The following is an 8,471-nucleotide window of genomic DNA, read 5'->3' on the forward strand; positions in this document are numbered from 1 at the left end:
TCAATTAAGTCCCTATACTTTTTTTTTTCAATTAGGTCCCTATACATTATTTTTTTTCAATTTAGTCTCCGTTAATGTTAAACGTAAAAAAAAAGTTAGTGAATTATGAAATTACTTGTATATCTTTAGGAACCCAATTGAAAAAAAAAATATAAGAACCTAATTGAAAAATCGATAAAACTATAAATATTCAATGAAAGATATTCCTATAATCCTATTCAATGATTCTAAGACATTAAAGATATTTCTATGATCCCTTTTATTTTGTCACTATCATTCTTTTGCGTATTTATATACAAATTGTACCAAAAATATATTTTTTTTTTTACTTTCAAAATACCTTATCTTAAGAACATACCAAAAAAAATGGATAAAATGAAACAGAAATAATAGTAATAAGTATATATAAAATTCAATTTCCACCATTCAAGTAATCATTATGATTATGTAATATTTTATATTTATATGGATTCATGGAATATAGTTTGTATCTTTATCCTATCATGGTACGCCATAGAAAACCATAAGACTATGTAATTTGTGTTATTGAAATTTGAAATCTAAAAACAAAAATCATAGAAAACATTTCGGTGTAATACAAATAATCTAAAAATCAGTTCTTGTGTTGCAACCTCCCACTCTCTGAACCAACATAGGGATCAACAACAACATTGATAAGGCTGATTCTTATGCGACTCATCAAGAGGCTGGCTCGTGGTAAATGTAACAGTTCTAACATGTTTTGCCTCGGATGAGTTTTTTAACGACAGACGGCATACCGGGCAAGTGGATTGTTTCCTCAGCCATATGTCAATGCAAGAAAGATGAAATGTGTGATCACATTTCGGCATGATGCGTAACACTTTTCTTTTTCTGTAATCTGCCAAACATATGACACACCCATAGAAATAATACGAATTAGTTATCCATTCATTGACTCCTTGGTTGAATTTATTTTGAATCCATGAAGTGCTTTTTTAAAAAAATGATGTTAAGATAATTACAATATCTAGAAAATACTAGAAGTTACAATACGAGGTTAGGAACATATGAGATGTAAGTTGTGCATGAACTGAAACTGAGAGACCAAATTTAACTATGTATCTTCAATAGCATAGAAGGCCTCTTGGTTCAATTTCAAAATGGGATTGCATCAAGCATAACAGGCTCGGATTCAGGGTCATTAGCATGATGTTCTGGCTATCATAAACAATAAAAAATTAAAATCTAAATCACCAACTGATAAACAAGTAAAATAAACAAAACCACAACTTAAGTATAAATTAAACTACTAATTAGGCAAAGAATAATATCATCAACTTGAATTATATGATATATGCAGATTCATGAACCTGAAGTATATGATATATGGAATATTGATCTGTAAAAAAATCTCAACCACGTACTCATCTTACAAAAGAATAAAATAAAAGGGCAGTATATACATTGTTCAATACCTATATACCAATTCTACATCTGATTGAAATTTATTGCCAAGTCACAGATTTATTCTAGAAAAAAGATACAACATTTGCATCATTACAACAATCTAAGAACCATGACCAAATAATACATAGTATAGAACTAATTTTCACAAAAATTTGAGCAAAATATCAAAAACTCAAACTCATGTTCACAAATCACAACTCAAAAAAAAAGTTTAATTAATCAGCTCAGGAAAAGAGAGGGGTTTAAAGAGGTGAAATTTTTACCTTTTCTATGTCAATCTTGGATTCAATCTCATACATCATGCGAGATTCAATACTCCCTCTTATCTTTCCACAATTGATTTTTGTGCGCATAAAAACAATAAAAGTGCCACTCATCCCAAACCCAATGACCGTGGTAACCAAATTGGTACCTGAACCCATCATCTCCAATCACCATTTTTCTTTCAAATTTTAACACAAGAAGAAGAAGAAGCGCACGCCGAGTGGCGAATAGGCTTCGACGGCGAGGTGAGGCGAGGCACTTCGAGTGGCAGACAAGACCGACGGAGGAGAAATACACTGCACACACGACTCTCAGAGAGTAAATTAGGAGCCGGTTAGGGGTTTTTTTTTTTCTTTTGGGACAAATTTCAAGGGTGTTTTGGGTATTTTAGAAAAATAGAAACATGTCCAATTAGCATATCTAATCCAAACAAGAGAATATTATTTTTTTAAATAGAATATTCTCACAGTAGGGACTTAATTGAAAAAAAATTAATGTATAAGGACCCAATTGAAAAGAAAAAAGTATAGGGACTTAATTAAAAATTTGGTGAAACTATAGAGACCTGCAGAGTATTTAAACCTTTTTTTAATTAAAAATTAAAAAAATAAGTCATATTTAGCAATAAGAACCATTATCATCGGCTCCAGAAATACACAGGTACACTGGAATAAGCCATATTTAACAAGGATTTTTTTAATTATAAGTCGTATTTTATTTTGAATAAATTTATATTTTTTTAAATTTATTTCAAAATAAAATACGCACAGGAATAAGTCGATTTTTTTTAGAAATAGTAATTTTTTTAATTTCTAATTAAAAAAATCCTTGTTAAATATGGCTTATTTATGTGTTCTTGTATATTTTTGGAAATGATGATAATGGTTATCATTGTTAAATATGGCTTATTTTTTTAATTTATAATTAAAAAAATTCTTAAAGAAGTTATGCTCGTTGTCTGTGTATTTTTGTATACTTCTTATAGATTTATATACTATTTGGAGATGATGATAATAGATTAAAATGGCATGGGTTTAAAATATTTGAAAGATGATTAACAGAGATAAGGCGAACTCTATAATTTTTATAAAGTTTACAGGAATATAACAAACTTGCTCTAAATAAAAAAAAAATCGTATTTAAAAAATTAAAATTTAAAAATAATGTTTGAAAAAATATAAATTTTTTTTATTTTATTTCTAAAAAAAATCCAAGACTAAGCAGCAGAATGTGTGAAATTATAAATTAGTCAATTACCTCATTTATCCAAGTTGGTAAAAATATAAATATGTAAAAAATTGAAGCACGCTGGCGTTAGTGCGTGGTGTCAAAATTTCTGAAAGAGAGAGGAAGAAAGAGAAATAGTACAAAAGGACAAGAGTACAAAAGGGTCAACACTTGGATTAATAGAAGCATAACGAAGAGTGTCCACCAGATAACCACGACAAAAATCAGCTTACCAAACAATCATGAGTTTTAGCATCAGCCTCTTTCAAAAGATCCCCATCATTCGTGTACTTTCTCATAACAATTTTTTTTTTTTTTTTGGGTATACTCTCATTACAATTTTTTAATAATAACTCTTTTTCTTCCCCAATCCCTATATAGGCAAAAAATATTCTATTAAAGCCCATGAGTTAGAGGTGATATATATTTTTTTATAGTATTTTTAATTTGATTGGTCAAAAATTAATTTATCATAGTGTTTCGAATAAAAGAAAATATAATCGATAAAGCGATTAAGGTTATAATCGACTTCATGGGATAACGGTAAATACTGCAACAACCATGTCATTTGATTCTGTAACTATCGAATTTCGACAATAATGAGCACTAAATACTGAAAAAACAACAGCTTTAAAAGGCAAAGACTAAAAGAGAGAAGCAACCAACAGGTAAACATACGAGAAACTCACTTTACTACCTAGCACACTACTGACTTTAGCATTAGAGTGTCTTGCAGGTTATCCTTTCGACCTGGTTCTGTACTTGACGAAGTTGGGATCTCCTGTCTCCACCTTTTCAGATCGTGACCTCGCTTTGAGCACAAACATTTGGCGGCGTCTGTGGGATCCCGCTTTAGTAAGAATCATGGCTGAACGATGGATTCAATCTACCATTAATTTAAAAACCTCGTTGAAAAGCCAACAACGGGTGGATGGACATGAGACAAACGTCACACCAAGTCACGAGGAAGTCCCACTTGGTTACGAGAACCCTGAACCTATAAACCTAGAACCGTCATTTCGCTGCCTGGGAGATGACTATCATCATGCCATGCAAGAAATGTGATACAGGATGCAAAAATTGGAATGCTATCAATTAAAGCTTCAACAACAGTTGGTTGAGTGTTTATTATCCAGGCGGTCCCGTTCTCAAAGTCGCCCTGCCAGAGAACAGGAGGAACCTCATCCCAGAACTCATGAACAAAAGCGCAAACTCCATAGGGCTTCACCTTCTCCCCCACGTCATAGAGACGAAAGAAGGTCACCCTGACGGCACGACGATTCCTGGGCAGGAGAAGAATCACGATCTACCTAGTTTAAAAGGAGGCGGACTCCGCAAATGAGTCCAACACCTAAAAGGCATAGGGAGTCCCGAGAACACGTCATCATGGGTCAAACCCCATTTGCCTCTCATGTTCTTCAAGTTTGATTGCCAAAGCATTTTGACAAGCCAACGGACTTAAAGTATGACGGAAAGACGGATCCCCAAGAGCATATCGATACCTTTAAGGCTAGGATGAACCTAGAAGGGGTTGAAGATGCAATTCGATATAAAGCCTTTCCGATAACATTGTCAGAACCAGCCATGATGTGGTATAATATATTACCTTCTGGATAGATCCTCTCCTTTGTTGACAACAAGGTCAAATTTCTGGCTCACTTTACCACCAAAGGACTCAGGCAAAACACCCAATTTTCTTATTGGGAGTAGAACAAAGGGTGGGTGAGAGCATTCGAGACTACTTGAGTCAGTTCAACAAAGCACTTTTAGAGGTGAACATGCGAACTCTCGAAGTCGTGTGCTTGTGCTTGATTGCTGGATTATTGGAAGGAGACTTCCATAGGCACCTAACTTCCAAGGACGTAAAATCCATGGAAGAAATCCAACAGATCGCTGTGGAGTACATGTGAGATGAGGATGTGTCAAAGGTAGTTTCTACCAAAAGAAAGAACTCAGCATCTCTCCTAAAAGGCGGGAGCTCGGGACAATCCTCAACCCCAAAACTTTTATTTCCTCGAGTTGGAAAGTTCAACTCCTACACTCCCCTAGTGGCCTTACTTGCCGAAAGCAGGCTAGATTCAACCAAGAATCTCATTGAATAAATCTCAGTATTGACAAGTCTCATAGTCACAAGACTGAGGATTGTATTGATCTGAAAGATACTTTGGAGCAATCAATCCAAGATGGAAAGCTTCCTAAATTCGTTCAACACGTACGACCGCCAAAATGGTGTAATAAGGACAAAGATTGGGAAAACAAAAACCCAAGGAGCTCCAGACCTCCAGAGAATACGGAAGATACAGCTCAGGTCGTGGTCAACATGGTAGTTGGAAGAAATGGGTTGCCAAGATCCAACAACGCTGTAAAAAGGAACATTAAAGCCGCAACCTCGGAAGTTCTCAAGGTAACAAGTGTTCCAACAGTTCAATTCACAGCAAAAGACTTTCAGATCGGCATGTCGAATGAGGACGAACCCCTAGTCATCACGGCCAGATTAGAAAATGGCATTGTAAAGAGGATCTTCATCGATAACAGCACGGAATCAAACCTTCTACTTAGAAATGCATTCGATACCCTGGGGTTGAAGGATTGATGATTGGACTTTTGACGGTTTAGAATTCACAAATGAAGGCTCGTTGCAATATAGTTTCTAAACCAACAATAATCTTTTCATGCAAAAATTTGTTTGTCACAAGTAACAAACCCCTAAAATTTATAAACTGAAGTATTGAACCTTGGGTCGTTTTCCCTAGGAATTACAAACAAGTGTTCTTGTTATTGGTTTTGAGTTGTATATTTTGGGGTTTTGGATAAGAAACATGAAAAGTAAATGGAAATGAAATTCAAATAACAAAAGGTATTGGCAAGGTGTGGTGGTTAAGGATCTCTATCCCTATCACTAACCACAACATGAGAATTGGCAAGGATCAACCACATTAAGTCATCCTCTAACTAATAAAGGAAAGTTAAATGAGCTATGTCAATCCAAGTCCATAAGTCCTAGTTCTCCACCAATTCAATTAGTGAGATCTAGAGTTAATGGCTCCCAATCGTCAATCACTTGGACATTAGTAACTCAAGAGTTCCTAAGTTATCTTCCCAAGGCAAGAGCATTAAAATCTACTCTAACATCTTCTCAAGCATTTTGACAAACACTTGGAAGGCAAAAGAATAAAGCATAGTAAATCAACAACAAGAGTAAAATCTAACAACAACTAATTGCAAAGAATTAACAACAACAACTAAAAGAAGCACAATTATTATGAATTACCTCTAATTGAATTGAAGGAGTAGAGAAAGAACAAGAGTAGATCTACAACAAAATATAGAAGCAACATAAAGGAAATTACAACAAAAGAATAGAAGAAGATGATTGCAACAACAAAGAATTAAGAAGTAAAAGTAGAGGGAAGCATGAATGAAAACCTAGATCTAAGAACTAATCCTAATCCTAATTCCTAATCCTAGAGAGAAGAGAGAGCTTCTCTCTCTAGAAACTAACTAAAACTAATCCTAATGTGTGTAAATGATGCTAAGTGTTGATTCCCTTCAATCCTTGGTCCTTTAAATGCATTTTGGTGCCAAAGTTGGTTGCAAATTGGGCCCCATAGCTCTCAGAAATCGCTGGGCACATTTTCTATTAAAAAATCATGTGCGCCCACGGCGTGTACGCGTACAGTGCGCGTGCGCGTCCCTTGCATTTTCGCGATCCACGCGTGCGCGTACAGTGCGCGTGCGCGTGGATGATATTTCTCAAATCTTTGGCTTTTTCATGATTTCTCCACTTTGCATGCTTTTCTCTTCACTCCTTTGATCCATTCCTAGCATTTTCAACCTGAAATCACTTAACAAAACAAATCAAGGCATCCAGTGGAATCAAAGGTGAATTAAATTTGGCTAATTAAAGACCTAGAAAGCATGTTTTCTCACTTAAGCACAAATTAGGAGACAATCATGAAACCATGCTATTTCATTGAATAAATGTGGGTAAAAGGTGATAAAACCCCCTAAAATCAATACAAGATAAACCCTAAATATGAGGTTTATCAAGGATCAGCACCTAAAATCCCATCTTCTGGGAGTTGTTGGCTTGGGAGATCATTATATCAAACCAGATGGAGTCGTGGACCTCTTCTTTACCCTAGGGGAAGGCATGAACATAAGGACAGTACAATGCAAGTTTGTTATCCTTCAAAATTCTACAACCTACAATGTCATTTTGGGGAGGAGGATACTTACTGATTTGTGCACGTTCATCTCGACCAAGTTTTTGGTCATGAAGTTTCTTATAGCGGAAAATCGGGGTGCAATGATTCGAGGAGATTGGGTCTTTACAGTCAAGTGTAGCAAAGCTGGTCTCACACTCTGAGATAAGGCCAAAGAATCGACTGGAGTTTCCTTGTTGACTTAGACACCCAAATTCAAGAGAACCCAAGGCCAGAGCCTAACGGAGAGCTTGAAAAATTTTCAAATTGGGGACAATCCAGAGAAATACACCATGATTAATAAAGAACTACCTTACCCCCCTGAAATTGGAGCTTCAGAATTTCTTGAGAGGTAATGTGGACTTATTCGCTTGGGAACCTACCGATATGTCGGGAATAGACCCTGCATTCATGTCCCGTCAACTGGCTATTGACCCCGCCTTCAAGCCGGTTGCGCAGCAATGTTAAAAGATGTAACCTGACCGAGCAGCCGAGGTCAAAATCCAAGTCCAGGGATTATTGGATGCCGGGTTCATCCAAAAGTTGACTTATTCCACTTGATTGTCCATTGTGGTGATGGTGAAAAATCTAATGGGAAGTGGTGAATGTGTGTAGACTACACAGATAACATGATTGACTCCTCCTCGGGATCGGATTCTAAGCTTCTTGGATACTTATAGTGGTTATAACCAAATCCCAATGCACAAAGCTGATGAGGAGAAAACAATTTTTATTACCCCTTATGGAATTTACTATTATACTGTAATGTCTTTTGGTTTAAAAATGTAGGGGCAACATACCAAAGGCTAATGGCAAAGGTTTTCAAGTAACAGATCGAGAATAATATGGAAGTATACATTGATGATATGTTGATCAAAACTAATGAAGACTCCGATCTGATTAAAGACCTCAAAAAAGTATTTAACTATCTTCGACTTCACAGGATGAGGTTGAACCCAGCAAAGTGTGCCTTCGGAGTTTGGAGAGGTAAAGTCTTAGGGTTTATGGTTACCTAAAGAGGCATAGAGGCCAATCCTGAAAAGTACTAGGCAATCTTAGACATGTCGAGTCCTCGGAATCTCAAAGAGGTTCAAAGGCTAACAGGTCGGTTGGCTGCCCTATCAAGGTTCTTGGGAGCCTTTGCCATTAAAACCAAACTATTTTTTAATTTAATGAAAAAAGATATTGACTTTGCTTGAACAGAAGAATTTGAGGCTGCTTTTCAGCATTTTAAAAACTTACTCTCATCTCTTCCTATTTTGGCAAAATCCAAGCACGGCCAGCCTCTATATCTATATTTATCCGTGACTAAGGAGACCCTGGCCT

The 8,471-nt window shown here is 35.8% G+C and overlaps 1 pseudogene; it reads right to left on the minus strand.

The window, feature by feature from the left end:
- LOC110266769 lies at positions 660–1,874 on the minus strand (annotated as a pseudogene).

This window comes from Arachis ipaensis, chromosome B09 (assembly GCF_000816755.2).
Source record: "Arachis ipaensis cultivar K30076 chromosome B09, Araip1.1, whole genome shotgun sequence".
Taxonomy (NCBI): domain Eukaryota; kingdom Viridiplantae; phylum Streptophyta; class Magnoliopsida; order Fabales; family Fabaceae; genus Arachis; species Arachis ipaensis.